A 15088-nucleotide genomic window follows, 5' to 3' on the forward strand; every position below is an offset into this window, starting at 1 on the left:
CTAGTGTCAACACTGCTGCTGAATATTTCATGTGAAGTATAAGGTAATTTGATTAGATAATTATCTCAGGGAAAATGGTGACTGCCATTTTTTCTGTGCTTATTTTTCATCACCTTTGATGCTTGTTTAAAGGAGAGATGCAAGTGAATGACTAACTTCTCAGACTCACCTTCTCTCTCTGTCTCTTTCTGCAGGCTGCTGCTGAACAGAGACAGGCTGCTGCTGTGCTGCATCTGAGCTAGAGGCGTCGATTCTCTGTCACACATGGAATATTCTGAGCAGGTCTCTGGTTAGTTACACCCCCTCTGATCTCCAGGAATGTTTATGGACACTGCACAGCGTATTGTACATGTGTCTTTCCATTAAGACATCTTTCCGTCTTTGCCATGATACACATTGCAGTATTTGTTTCCAATGAAAGGCTGTCCTTTCCCCTCCCTCCTCCCCTTTTTTTTTTTTTTTTTTTTTTTTTTTTTTTTAATATTGTAAGCTTTAAATTAATCTAACTTCCATTTGGATGAAGTTGAACTTTTTCTTCTTGATCAAGCCAGCTGCTCACTCCCTCTCGGGGCTGCTTCTGATGAGGCTTTAAGTTAAACCCTGCATTCCCATTATCTAGGTGGTGAGAGGAAGGGCAAAGTTCCTGTGCTTGTGGGGAGAACTCCATCAAGGTCTTTGCATGGACACCAAGGCCTCCAAGGAGAGGCACAGAAAAAAAGAAAAACCAGCAGGGGAAAGGCACTGAGGGTCTTCAGGGTATTGCAGACACTGGTGCACGTGCCCTGAGCCAGTGGATTTCCTCCTGGCAGCCTGGAGAAAGACTGACTGCAGCAAATGCATTTTGTCTGAAAGCATCTCTGGAAGGATGTGCATCACTGATGGTGAGTAACAAGCAGGGAACATGATGCCTTTGTCACTTTGGCAAAATCCCGCTCCCTCTGCACGGCACTGATTTACAGATGAAGTGTGAGGAAACAGCAGCGGTGGGAAGTTCTCTCAAACAGCTTGAGGAGGGCTCAGGAAAAGTACAGGAAGAAATGTTTGTAGTCCTTACTCTTTTAAAATGAAAATTTCCTGATTTATAAATACACAAAAATACTTAACAAAGTAACTTGGCCTTCCCAAGTCACTTCATTAGCACTGGCAGACCCTTGACATGAAATATACAATGCTGATTTCTTTGTGAATGAAGAAATAGACGCAGGGGCGGGACCTAGGCTTTCCTGAGCTGCATTTTGGCCACTCAGTCTAAGACACAGATGGCCCAAATTACACATCTGAAATCTTCTAGATAACCTGCTAAAGCCCACAAAAATACCCAAGTGCTCAGCACTCCTGAAAAATCATGCTTGAAATCAAGCTGGCTACCTAAAATTAGTGACATTTGGGAAAAAATGTGGATAACTCGCTCACAGTGATGCAGCAAAATGCAACCAAACTGAATTTAATGTTTAAAGTTTTCCCACTGCAGTGTGGGTAATAGTGTGCACTGTAGGTCCCCAAATATATTTATCTTCACTGAATCCAAATATAGCACCTTCAGAACATTATTACAGGCTAATGCATACATGGCATGCTCAGAATTTTTGGTTAAGATTCCGACAGACTGACTTTTGCAGTCATGAATTATTAACAAACTGAAATTTGCTTAGGGAAACAGAGGAGGTAGGAAAGCAGCAGCATTTTACTCTTTCATCTCCAGCACAGGTGGGTTGGACTGGCGTGGTTCTGGCTGTAACAGGTGAGATATGAGCTGATGCTGTAGCCCTATCGCTGATATTGTGGGAGGAATGACTTTGGAGTATAGCAACTGTAATGACACCCTGAGGGAAAGGGACAGTTCAGTTCGAGAATGTGGTAAGTGACAAAGTAATAGGATATCTTTTATTGCCAGATTCCAGGAAATGGCTGGAAAGCCCGGCCCTACCAAAGCAGAGTGGAAGTGAGCAGCAGCGCGGTGTCTGAGGGTGTTGTAAAGGCGTTTTTTCACCGATCTCACTGTTACTTGCTCTCTTTCTCCAGAGGAAAAGGAGGAATTAGACTGAGCCGGACTTGGCAGACCCAAAGGAAATCAGGTGAGGAGCTTTCGGGAAGGTTTTCCACCCGCGGCAGGGCAGGGCCGGGCACGGCGACACCGGGCGGGCCCGCGTGTGTCTGTCCCGGCGGCTCGCTCGGAGTCTCTGCAATGCAGGGGCCGGGGCGGGGCGGAGGGGCCGCTCCTCCACCTCCTCAGGCGCGGGGGCCCTGCGGGAGCGGCGGCGGGGCCGGGGCGGGGCCGGGGGCGGTCCCGGGGGCTCGCGGCGCGCAGGCGGCCGCGTCCCGGCGACAGCCCCGAGAGCGGCGGGGCGGGTCGGCTGGAGCCCGGTGCCCCGCGTCCTCCGTGTGCCCGTCGGTGCCGGCAGCCGCCGTGGCGCTCAGGTAAGCGCCGTGCCGAGCCCCGTCGGAGGAAGAGGATGAGGCGGGGCGGGGGCGCGGGGCCGGCGCCGTTGCGGAGTGCGGGAAGGGGGGGTGGGTGGGTGTGTGTATGTGGGGGGGCAGCCGCGCGCGCGCTTCCCGCCTTGCGGCTGTCGCGAGCCCTTTTGGGGGCACCCCGCTCCTGAGGGTGCTCCCTCCGTCCGTCCGTCCGTCCGTCTCCGTGTCCGTCTTTCCGTCCCTTCTTTGGGCCCTTCAGTCCCGGAGCCGGACCGGAGTTCTCCGCGGGTCGCCCCCGCCCCACCTCCCGGAGGTGAAAATGGAGCGGGGCGGCCGCCCGGTGACGCCCGCTCTGCCTTCACGGGGGCGGCCGCGCTGAGGGCTCGGAGCATCTCCGGGCTCTAAAAGCCCTCCGGGGGATGGGAGCCTCTGTCCTCTCCTGCCCCCACCCCTAAGCTCCTCTAAGGGGATCTGCGCGGCTGAACAAAGAACGTTGTGTGAGGCGATGGCTGTAAGCGCTGGCAATTTGCATCGCGGAGGGGGGAAAAAATAACCCACCCAAAAAAATGATTCCCTGTACTGCATGGATCAGGGAGGAAAACAGCCGCGCACGGGAGCCCAGCGGCGAACAATGCCTTTTTATGTAGGAGAAAATGATGTAGAATGTGCCTGGCTCGGATGGCTGCAGGTAGGAGCCGTAGGCGTGTGCTGCGCTGCGCTGCCGTGCTGCTGCACCCAGCCACAGAGAAACCCTGCTCGCCTTCCTCTGCCCTGTGCCCCTCCAAACGAGACCCCCCGACCTGCCCTCTGCTCAAAATGGGCTTTATGGAGCACCTTCGGGAAACAAGGGGGTGTGCCGCATGCCCGGAGAATTGCACTCCGTATTGAAAGATACCAGCTTGGTCAATTTCCCTGGGTTAAGCCGGAACTTTCGGTTTTCCTTCGAATTAAAATATCCTCTCGTGTTTTTGGTGGGTTTTTATGTAGGATTCTTCCTGAGACAGAGGTGTAGGTTTTCACTTGTGAGTGAGCATTAGCATAGAGAATGGCATTTTAACATAGCAATTAACAGAATAGCAATCAGCATAGCATTAACATGCAGTAGAATGGGATGTATGCACATGTATGTTGTAAGTCTTCCTTATTCTAGGTCTTTAGCATCAATTTTCATAATTTGTCATGCCAACAAATCATACTCCATCCTTCCTCAAAAAACCACTTGCTGTCCAGCATTTGTGCTGCTTATTGTTCAGAAAACCTGTCCCTTTTGTTTTCAGAAGGGTTCTTCCATGTGAGATTGAACCACATATTCTTTTGGTTCTGTTTCTTCCCATTTTCTCCACAAACCTTTGATTCCTCTCCCATGAAAGAACCTGTTTCTTTTCACCTGTGCTGGTTTAGACTGGCAGGGATGTCTGGACTACAGATCTCATAGGTGAAAGACTCAGGAAGAGGCTCAGCTGCAGAATGTATTTATTTTCTATAGCTTCTTTCCCTTCCCTCCTACCTGGATGGCGTCAGCATTGCCTGGGAAGAGAATGTGCTGAGAGGGCACAGCATAGTGAAGTTGTCCCTGTGTTACGTCATAGATGATGAAAAAGTGATTAATCAACAGTGGAAGGCTGGCCACTTCCCCTGGGTGTGCTACAGCTCTCCTCAGTTAGGGTGAAGGCAGCTCAGTTAAGTTTATGGTTGTAATTTCTCCAGCTGATGTTCTGAAAGTGTGATATGTGTAACAGAGCCCAGACTCACCTGTGTAGCACCCAGGCCAGGAACCACCCATGCCTCACTGTCTGCTTCATTTGCAAGACACTGGTGGTGCACTCAGCAGTGGGCAGGACCTCAGTCTCCATGTGGTACCAGTGTCCTGGAGCTCAGGCATTTGCAGGTGAGCTAAAGTCTCACACTGGAAACAACCCCAGTGCCTTAGTGAGGCTGCTGTGCATGGCAGTGAAGCCTGCAGGTGAGCCCTGGCACGGGGCTCTGGGAGCAGGGATGATCTCAGCACTGGAGCGCGGTGCCATGCATTCCATCTCTTCTCATCTCCTCCTATCTCATCAAGGGACAGGATCTGGGTTTTGGAACTTTTGTTTGCTACACCCATATTGCACATTTCCTGTGGGGGTCTGAGAGATGCCAAAGAGCTGTCATGCTGAGAATTAGGAGTTGCTGCTCTTCTGAGGAGAGTTTTAGCACACTGGAGGGCAGGTCATTGTGCTTATAATGCAGTTCGTTACGTAAAGCAGCGTTTGCAGCCTTGATTTAGAGCACTGATGTAATTATTATGGTATGTTATATCATACCCACTTAGCCGTGTTCTTTAATGTGTGTGGATAATAATAAAGAAATAGTTGTAATTTAATGACCCCTGAGGTGCTGTGCCTGGGCAGGAGCAATCTGATCACAACAGTGCCTAATGAATTGCTGTGTTCTGTGGGTTCAGAATTCCCGCGTTGCCAGATGTTTTTTCCAGAAGCACACCTTTCCTTTCAGTCTGTCATGCTCCTTTCTGTACAGGTTACCCTTTGCTAAACCATATACCTGAATTCACAGAGGAGGCATTTGCTGTGTGTGCTGACAGAGTGGGCTCTGGCCCCTCCAGCTCTGGCACTGTGCTCACTTAAAAATGTCTGTGGAAGTTGCTAGAAATATCTAAGCACAGAAACAGGGCTGAGGCCCTTTGCAGATTCTGCTGAGCTGTTTCAGCTTCACCTCCCAATGTGGCATGTCACACACGTGTTGGAGACAGGTTTGTGTTCTTAATGGGGTTGGGAGAAGAAGTCAAAAAGAATTTAGGTTGTGAGGACTTTATGATGGAGGCTTTCTGAAAGTCACCTTTTGATTACTAATGTCTCTACAAAGGCACCAGGTATGACAGAGCTTGTACCATATCTGCAGCAGATGAAGGATCTGAAATCTGATCTGCCATGGTGGGACAAATGATAATCAGCTTAAGAAAGGAAAATAAAAGCTCTGCTGGTGCCTGAGCCTGAGTTCCTTGCAGAGCTTTTGCCCACAGTGCAGGCAGTGGCTGTGCTGAGAACTGATCTGGTAAAACTTCTGGCTCACAGTCAAAGAAAAAAAAAACGCACCCTTGGCTTTATTTGGGTTTCAGAAAAGGCATTTCTGGCTGCAGGACGCTGGAAACTGAACTGAAGCCTTAACCAGGAAGGGATTAGGGAGCGTTGCACTTAACATGCACACAAATAATGACCAGAAATTTGGCAAGGTGTAATAGGGGCCCTAAGACAAGGTGACTTCCCAAGGTCCTTTCTAAACTGAGTTATCTGATGATATAGATATTTTGGGTTTTGTGCTGTCTTTAAATCCATGTGTGCACTTGATGAAGAAATAAAAATATATATGTGCTGATATGTATAATTGTTCCTTAAGACTGAAGGATGGTTGTTTTGGTCCATCTGTATTTATGGAGTTCAAGCACATGCTTAATTGTGCTTGAAAGTCAGCTTTAGGCACGTTTAAAAATCAAGTATGTTTTTACAGAAAAGAGGAAGAGGATAAATTCATGGTGTGTGGGCTCAGTGTTGTGAACCCCTGGATGATATTTAGAGATACCAAGTTCTCCAGAGAAAGCATGGAGATGTGCAGTGTTCTCTGATACCGTGCCCTGGCTTATCTCTTCCCAAACACACATGCACACACTGAGGCAGAGTATGGGTGGGTCTTGACATATTTAGGGTTGGTGCTTTTGCTTCCATCCTTCTGCTTCTTGTACAGGTGTGCTCATTGGCAACAGCTTCTGTACTTCATCTCACTCAATAAGAAAAAAACAGCATGAGACTTATTTCCATGGGGTGGAGCTGGTTTAGAGGATTGGTGCTGGAAAACAGGGATGGTTTAAGCTGCCTGCCTCAGAAAAGGAAAAAGCTTTTATTTTGTGGGAAGGTTTAATAACAGGTTATACTACTAAACTATACCAGGGTGTTTCAGAGGGACGTTCAGTGTGACATTTGTAATTGCTTTCTAGGTATCAGAGGAAAGCACTGATGTGTCCATGGGGTTAATTTGGATTGTTGTGGCCACATGGGTTACTGTACTAGCTGTTAAGAGGATTTGAGGTCTTGATTGACCCATTTTACTTTAACACTAATTGTTTGCTGTTGTATTAAGGAGAAAAGATGAGCTAATCCTTACGGTTTTACACTCGCTGCTGTTTTTCCCTGCAGCAGTCTTGCAGATGAAACTGATCTTTGTTCTTTTGTCTTGATTGGGGAGGTGGCAGAAAGGGATAACAGGCATCAGCTTCAGAGTGTTAGTGTTTGTACTCAGCATCCTGCATCTTTGTTAGTTTGAAAGGAATTATGGTGAAAAGGTGTGGCTTGGCCAATTCTCTTTGTTTTCTGTGAGACAGGTTAGTGCTGGTTGATAGGCTTGACCAGTGTTATGATACTCTGTTTATCTTCTATCTTATCTTTAAAGTCCACATTTCTTTAACTTTCTGTGATGTCATGACACTATTTATTACACCACAGAAACAAGTTATTTATTTTAGCACATGATGCTTCCAGATAAAATATATATATGTGTTTCATGTAGTATAAGGGAGACAATGGCCTTATTACAACCAGCAGGGTGAAATGGTGAAAATCAGAAGCTGTGATGAATTCATTGAATCTGTACCTGACTTGCACCATCTGGAAAGAGACAATGCCATTGCAGCTCTGTTTTCTGATTATTGAAAATCTGGGGTACTTTTTGCCATCAGGGAAATAATCAGTTTACACCTGACAATTCTTAAGTTGTGGGTTTGTAGGTAGAATTAAGGTCCTCTAGCAAATTTTCTTCCTTCATTTGTCATTGATGGGTATGAGGAGCTGAGGAACATTCTTGTCTTGTGCCAAGCCCCCAGCAAGAAGTAGGAAGATTTCTTTCTTTTGGTACTTCTAGTAGCTCTAAGACAGTTAGATTGCAGTAGCTTCCAGTGAGTTGAGTCTGTGAAAAGTTACTTTTCTCTCTGTGAAACTTGTCATTTTATTCCCTGAGAGAGTTTTAAATTAAATTTCAATAGCTGTTTGTGAAATTAGCTGTATTTAAAGCATATGCAACCTCTGGATAAACAAGAGAAAACCCCCAAACAAAGCAAACCCAGTAGTCCAATCATGTCAGCTCACTTGGCAGCATTTAATTACAGGACCTATTGATTCAATTAACCCTATGTTTTCACTTTGTTTTCTGGAGAGAATGATAGGGGCTGGTTTCTGGTTTAGAACTAGGAACTGCCAGTTCTATCTTTGGGAACATAGATTATCTCTTAGGACAGCTGCTTGGCTATGCAAAACTTGCCACTTTTCCAGAGGTTCTGATCTTGGATGAACGTATTGTGAAGGTTCTGAACACAGTTTGGGATAGGCTTTTGAAACTCCTGCATTGATCCAAATTTGATCTAGAGATGAACAGTAGGAAGTGCTGTAGACATTCAGAAGTGGCCTGTGTGCTTCACTGCTGGGCCAGAATCCTGTATCTGCTGGCTGTGAGCAAGGATGGATTGGCCTCCTTCCCTGTGTGTCCCGACCATGGCTGTGCCTGGAGGAGCCTCAGCTGAGTTTGAGGTGCTGTGACTTTCTCTCCTTTTGTTCTCCTCACTTTGTGTAGCAGGTATCTGAGCAGCTTGTGCAGCAAGGGCAGTTGCAAGGACAGACATTAAGGCAAGGACACCCTTTTCTCTGGGAGGGCTCAGAGTCTGAGAGGGACCGTGAGGAAAGCATTCTTTCTGTGTCTGCTGGGAAATGGGCTGAAAGCGTGTGTTCCTTTGACTTTAAGGAAGGTTCAGGTGTGGATTTGAATTCTGCTTGGCTGGAAATCTGGTCAGCTTGTTTTAGCTAACCAGATCTTCTCGTGCCAAGTTACTCTGTTTTCCTCAGCAGTCCCTTTGTGACCACCAGGTCTGAGCAGATCTGATCCCCTCATGGGCACTTTGGCCAGACCCAAGGACAAATGCTGTGCCACAGCCTAGTGCTGACACTTGCTAATGTTAATGTGCTTTTACTGTCCCCTGGATGATTGCTGGACAGAGACTCCACAGTCTTCTAATGGCCCTCCCTGTCTGATTCCTGCAGCTGATGTGTGATGTCTGAGGTGTGCCAAGGCATCCCTTCCCCTTCCGACGCCCTGGTATGGCTCAGAGAGCAAAGCCTCTGCTGTGTTTGAAGCGCTGTGACTGTGGCTTGCTGACCAGCCGCTGTGTGCTCGTGTGCAGGTTTCTGCTGCCATATCCCCCAGGCTGCTGGTGCCTGGTGTGCTCTCAGGTGCTGGGCTGCTCCTCCTGCAGGCCGCGCTCAGGGTGTGCCTGCCCTGCCTGTGTGCAGCAAGGCTCTGCTCATGCGTGTAGGCACCGCTCTGCTTCCCTTGGGTGTGCTGAAACTAATGCTGCCTTTTGTTTTCCACCAGCAATTTGCAGATTGTTCAAGGAGGCTGAGGGGAAAAAAACCCCAAGGGCTCAAAAGGGAGACGTGCAGGGGTGGAGCTGGATGATTTGGAAAGGAGGGGAACAGACCTTGCCAAAGGGATGGTCTGGATGGTTGGTCATTCATATCCCATCCTTCTTGCCCACCTGTAGCTTGGGGTGGGAGGGCATCACAGATGAAGGCAGATAAGCTGCTTGGATACCCCATGCTCCTTCAGTGCTCCCCTGCTACCTGTATTACAAAATACACAGTGCAGGGAGCTGTCCACAAGAGTAAAAGGGATATTTCTGAAATAAGAGTGTCAGCTCCTCCAGATTTATATCAGAGTTGGTGATTTGCACTGTTAGGGCAGTGTTTGGGCCAAAGGTTGCTCACAGCATGCTCAGAACAGACCTGGAGTCAGTGTCTGTGCTGCCAGGAGTCCAGAGCAGACATAGATATTTAAGGTTGTGGCTAAGGCTGTCTGGAAGCCAAAATCTTGCCCTGTCTTTGCCCTTCCCAAGAGAAAAAACCCCCAATAAGAGTGGCCAGCTGCACCCTGTCCCCCACCTCGGCCACTTCTTTTGCCTCTTAAGTACCAGTCATCTCTTAGGCAACAAATAGGACAAAAGTCCCTGAGAGAAAGGAAAAAAAAAAAAAAAAAGAAAATCCTAACCTTCAACAAGAGTAATTAAAAAAAAAAAAAAAAAAAAAGCAAAGTAAAGCAAACAAACCCCTGTGTGTGTGTGTGGAATGCTTAATGACGTGGTTCATTCTGAAGAGCAAAGGATAGAGTGTGGCAAATAAGCTTTCATTCCATGTTCTGCAAAGTTAAGCTTTTTAGGCTGTACAGAGCTGGTTGTGCTTCTGAATAAAACTCAGCAGAATGTTGAATCTAAGTATTCCTTATTACCCAGGTGCTGTCTATTATAGCATATAATAAATTTATATTTAAACTTTTAATAAAAGCCATTTTGTATTACTGCAAATTAATATATATATATATATATAGTTTTATACTCCACAGGTTTCCAAAAATAGCAGAAGTGATTTATGGATAATACTTATAGATTTTTAATATAGGTAATTTTTAATGGTGTGCTACTTGTGTTGCTTAAAACAATAGCAGTATTTTGAATGCAGTATTAAAAATTCTTCTAAATTTACCTTTCAATATAAATAGTCGAGATAGTTTTTTGTGGAATGCATTTGGGAAAAAACGTCCAAGTGCATGCACTTAGAATGACCTTTAGTACTCTTTTCTGAGCAAAAAAAAAGCTGAATTCGTTTAGATTTTTTTTCCCTTCACTTGTTTTGGTCCACTGTATGCTTCCAGCATCACTCTTAGCAATAAATAGAATTAACAATTTGTTGCTAAGTTCCAATTGATAATTACAGGCACTTGGAAATTAGAAACACATTTCACATTTTATGATTAAAATGTGATATTTTATGATATTATGATATGTGATATTTTATGATATTGATGCTTCAGATGCTGGAATGTGTGTTAATTTAGATGGCAGTGCTGGTATCAGGGTGCCAGCACTGACCTGCATCATTACCTGTAATTTCCAATGGGCACAGTCAGTGAGGCCTTTCCAGCCAGCCATGAGTGGGTGCTGGCTTGTGAAAGTGCTGCTGGATGAGCACTGAGCAGCTGTAATTGTGGGGACTTCTGTCCTGTGATTCCTCTGGACTGAGTCTTTGAACCCTGTGTTGTAAATTCAGGCTTTGTGACACTCACAGCAACTAGCATCTGCTGAAACAATGCTTTATTCAATGCTTTGAAATCTTTTTATGAACTTGATTCTACCTTTTTTTTTTTTATTTTTTAGCACAAATGAATTTATACACTGCTATTTATGAGAGAGTAGTCCTTGACTGTAATTAATTTATTTTTTAAAAAATGCTGACAGTGACAATATGTAAGTGGTGGCAAGTGTGTACCTCTCTGAGCCAGCACATAAAAATGCTCCTGGCTATTTTAAGGCAGATACTCCTTCTTTTGGGTGGTGTCATGAATTTTCTGTTTTATTCCAGTGATGGGAACAGAGCAACTTGGTGAATGTGCAAGCTGTACTTAAAGTAACTTGTTTACCCCTTACATTAAGTATTTTAGGACTGAATTCTTTTACCACCTAAAAAAAAATATATATGTATTGGGCAAAACTAATGTGTTTCATACTTCAGGACATGAATCCATGTTTACTGCCAGGGTCAGAAAGACTTTCCTGCAGGTTTGGCATTATGGGGCTTTACTCTGAAATACCTCTGTGGCTGGCACCAGGTGATTTCCCTTCCTGCTCTGCCAAACTCATGTGCATTTAAGTGCAGATGTTTCAGTTACTTGAAAGATTTGAGTTATTTTTTGTTTCTAATTTGTTTTATATACTGATGGAAGCTGTAATTTTTTTTTTCTCCAGAGGATGGAATTTTCTTCTGCATTTTAAGTTATTGCAGGATCAGTCTCAGTGATGCTGCTTATTCCAGGTGCAGTGGAATAAGTGAGTTGTCTGGATCCTGGGATGGGGAGAGAATGAATCTTTTACCTCTACTATGTGTTTGTGTTTTCTGTAACAGTGTTTTTGGTGCCTTTTTCCTGCTTGCCTAAGGGAGAGGGCAGGTAAGTGAAAAATGAGCTTTCCTCCAGTGAGAAAGGTATCTGTGGGCACATTAAAAAGGCAGGAAAAAAGACACCAGAGAAAAGTGCTATATTTTCACTTGAAAAACTAGCTATGGAGACTTGTTTCAGCTATTAGAGGCAGGTTCAGAGCTGACAGGTCAGTAGGAATAGAATTTGCCTGTTCCAGCAGCTGTTGAACAACAGATAAAAAGGAAGTGGCTATCTCCTTATGTTCACCTCTTTTCACCATTCAAGCATGACATCATTTTCCTTAGGATTCTATTCCTTTCATGCCTTTGCAGTTGGAAAATCTGGTGGATTTATCTGCCCTACTGCTCTTACCTGCAGGCAAAGGTTGATCTAGATTGAAGTGTAATCCTCCTAGATTAATAAATAAGCCCTGCCCCATGTCTGTGTCACTAAGCAGATGAGTAGCTCTTGGAAGAATGTTTTGAAGCTTGTGAAAACAATTTCTAGCAGAAACTTGCTTTTAAAAGATAATAAAATATACAGATAGTAAAATGAACAAGCAAGTAAGTGTGCCTCAAGAATAAAGGTACTATATCTCTAGTAATTTGTTAATATTTCCCTTTCCATGATGGATTTACTTTGTAACTGAACTTAAAAATCCTTCACTGGTGCTGGGCAATTTCTACTTCCAGTGTAGGTCTGTCTGCATTTATCTTTCAGTTTGTTACCTTTCAGTTTAATCACTCATTTTGTATTGAAACATAGCTCTGAGCAGAGCTCCCCATAACTATGAAACCTGCTGCATAGATGAACCCATGGAAAAAGAACATGTGATATTCTTCTGCTGGATTTTGTTTTGAAATGAGAAGTTGCTTGTTTTCTGAGGAGCTTGGGATCATGGACAAGACATCTGTGGGATGAGCAGTGCATTTGAGCTTGGTGGGGCTCTGGGATAGTGGTGAGAGCCGCTGTGTGTCCATCGCAGGTGTGCTGTTGGTTTTGGTTTTAGCTTGTCCTGTTTGCTTAGGTCTTGATCTGCAGCTGAACTGGAGAAACTCTTCTGGGCTTGGAAATGATTTGCGTTGCAATTTTCTGGGCAAATTTTAGCTTTGTCTCTGTATCCACCAGTAAATCAATCTGCCTGTCATGTCCCCACAGGCAGTGAAGCCTAGGGTGGCTCAGACTGTGCTGAGGACTGATGGGGCAGTGGCTCTTTGGGGCGCTGGGGTGCCCAGACCAGCAGAGCACATTCCTGGGTGCTGGGCAGAGCAGGCATTTCTGCCCTGCGTGTCTCTGAGCAGCAGCTGTTTGCATTTCGTAACCTGCTAATTCCCAGGCACAGATGGAGCATCCTGACTCTCTGAAGTCCCCAGCTCAGACTGCTTTTCCATACACTGGAGGAGTCACAAGGGCTTTTGTCTTTGCTGTAAAAATGAGTTTTCCCTGTCATGTTTGAGAAATACCGACACAGTTTTTCTGTGTGTGCCACTGACCCTGTTACTTGTCCATAACCAGTCTGAAACATTCCTGAGAGCTGACTACTGCAAGTAAACCATAAATATTTAAACAAATAAATACGTTCTGGATTTGGCCTGAAGAGAGATAAGGTGGAAGTGAGATACAGGCTGTGAGATGCACCTGCTGAACTCCATGGCAGCAGAGAGAAGCTGGTCTCCACCTGCCCTTGGGGAGAGGAGATGTGATGTGGCAGATGCTCTGCAGAGAGGAGCCTGGTGGAGAAGTGCTGTTGAGTCTGTGCAATGAATTGTCACAAGTGGCAGCCAGACAGGGACCTGAGTAAGCAACTGGTGGCAGCACTGGTGACAATGCTCAGCTGAACTTTACAGGGGGCTGAAACAAAGCTCAGGGGCTGACATGAAGCCCATGGTGCCAGCTGACCTTTCTGTGGGGTTGGAGGGTAAGCAGCTCAGAACTGTGTAGAGTGATGTATCCCAGGAGCAAAAGGATGTCCCAAAGACGATGCAGCAGATTTTGAAAAAGCACCTCAGGCAAATTGAATCTAGAGATTTGAACAAACTCTTGTTATGGGCTAAAGACTGTGACCTGACTCTAAACATGACCCTCAGCCATGGGAAGCTTCAGGGAACGCTTTGTGCTACCAAGTTATGTGGGGAAACAGAGCACTGGCAGAGCTTTGTGTCCATGGTGGGCAGAGTTAGAGCTGCTCATGGCACAGGTGGCACCTGGAGACTGGAAAAAGGAGGACACTTGTGCCACTTTAACAGTCACACTGGACCCTTCTGCACCACCATTGAGTGAAACACAACGTTCCATTCATGAGCTTGATGGGGCTGTGGAAGGAGAACTGGAGAGTGGCCCCTTTGCCCCTGACCCTTTTGATCCTGGGGGGCAGCCTGATCTTTTCCACCCCAATCCTTATGACTGATGGGCAGCAGTGAGAAAACAAGCTGCTGCAGAGGGGGATGTGGATTTAATCCATGCTTTTCTGGTCATTTACCAGCCAAACCACCTAGATGGAAAGGCTTGCCTTATGGTATCAGAAAAGAGTCCAGCAGCACGAGCAAAGGCAGCACTGCATCCCTGCTCCCTGCACATGGCAGGATTTACCTGGGGAAGGGAAGAAGCATGACCATGATGAGCTATATCCTGCTGATTGCTTCTTGTGATGGATGCTCCTGTAATAATCCTGATTTGAAAGTTGTCCTCTCAAGCTGAAATTACACAAAACCATTAACTCTTCTCTATATTGCTTATTTTCAGTTCCTGCCTGTAGGCAGAAACATTCCCTTGTAATTTTGTTTCCCAAGGTTCTGTCTGTTAAATCACTGTCCTCATTCACGGGAAGGATGGTTACCAGTTAGTGGGTTTTTGATCTGTCTGCCTGTTCATGGGGAAAATAAGCTCTTGTGAAGCCATGTTATCTTGTGGAGAGCCTGGGCAAGCTCCAGTGAGTGATGTGAAGGAGATAAATTCTAAAATGCTAAGGAGTTGAAATGGCATATCATGCGTTTTACTTCCTCACCCTAGCTTTTGGGTTTTGCTGAAAACAGTGATGTGTAAACTTAACACTAAGCTCTAGAGAGGTGACAAACCGATGTTACACATTTTCCTGAATTTGATAGGTTGAAATACATTTATGTTAGGATTGATACCTATTCCATGTATATTTTTGCTTCCACCCTGTCCACCACCATACAGGTGAACATGTGAAAGACATTCAGCCATTCAGCATAATTTTTTCTCTGCTTTTGCAGCCCTTGGAGTACCCGTCTCCATAAAGACTGATAATGGGCCATCCTATACATCCAAACAGATGATGCTTTAATTTGTAGGGAAGTGCTGTGTCACGGGTGTTCCACATTCCCCTACAGGTCAAGCAATTGTTGAACAGGCCCATAGGACTCTCAGGTACATGTTGTTAAAATAAAGTCCATTTTGAAAATAAAGTTCACAGGATCTAACCACACTGACAGGTTGTGTTGCTCCCTGAAAGAAATCAAATTACCCTGGTTGCCAGTCTTGCTTAGTACATTTTAAATCACCTTTTTTCTACGGGTGTAAAATAGTACCACCTGTATAAATGGTACAATTATAAAAACTGCTCTTACTTTGGAATTGAATTTGTTTTTTTTTTTTTTTTTTGATGAAGGACACAAAGCCTAGGGTCACAGTGAAAATGTTGCACTTCCTATTA

General features: G+C 45.3%; 1 protein-coding gene across 19 annotated transcripts in view; it reads left to right on the forward strand.

The window, feature by feature from the left end:
• The first annotated feature begins 1947 nt into the window (after positions 1-1947).
• Positions 1948-15088, forward strand: part of MAP2 (microtubule associated protein 2) — a 219263-nt gene continuing 206122 nt past the window's right edge. For 5 of the 19 annotated variants that reach the window (XM_063162602.1, XM_063162603.1, XM_063162614.1 and 2 more), the window contains exon 1: positions 1949-2075. The gene's annotated coding sequence lies outside the window, so the exon portion shown is untranslated. Of the gene's footprint in view, positions 2076-2345; positions 2419-15088 lie in introns of those variants that run through there. The other 14 variants (XM_063162599.1, XM_063162601.1, XM_063162604.1 and 11 more) reach the window with 10 other exon arrangements.

Source organism: Melospiza melodia, chromosome 8 (assembly GCF_035770615.1).
Source record: "Melospiza melodia melodia isolate bMelMel2 chromosome 8, bMelMel2.pri, whole genome shotgun sequence".
Taxonomy (NCBI): domain Eukaryota; kingdom Metazoa; phylum Chordata; class Aves; order Passeriformes; family Passerellidae; genus Melospiza; species Melospiza melodia.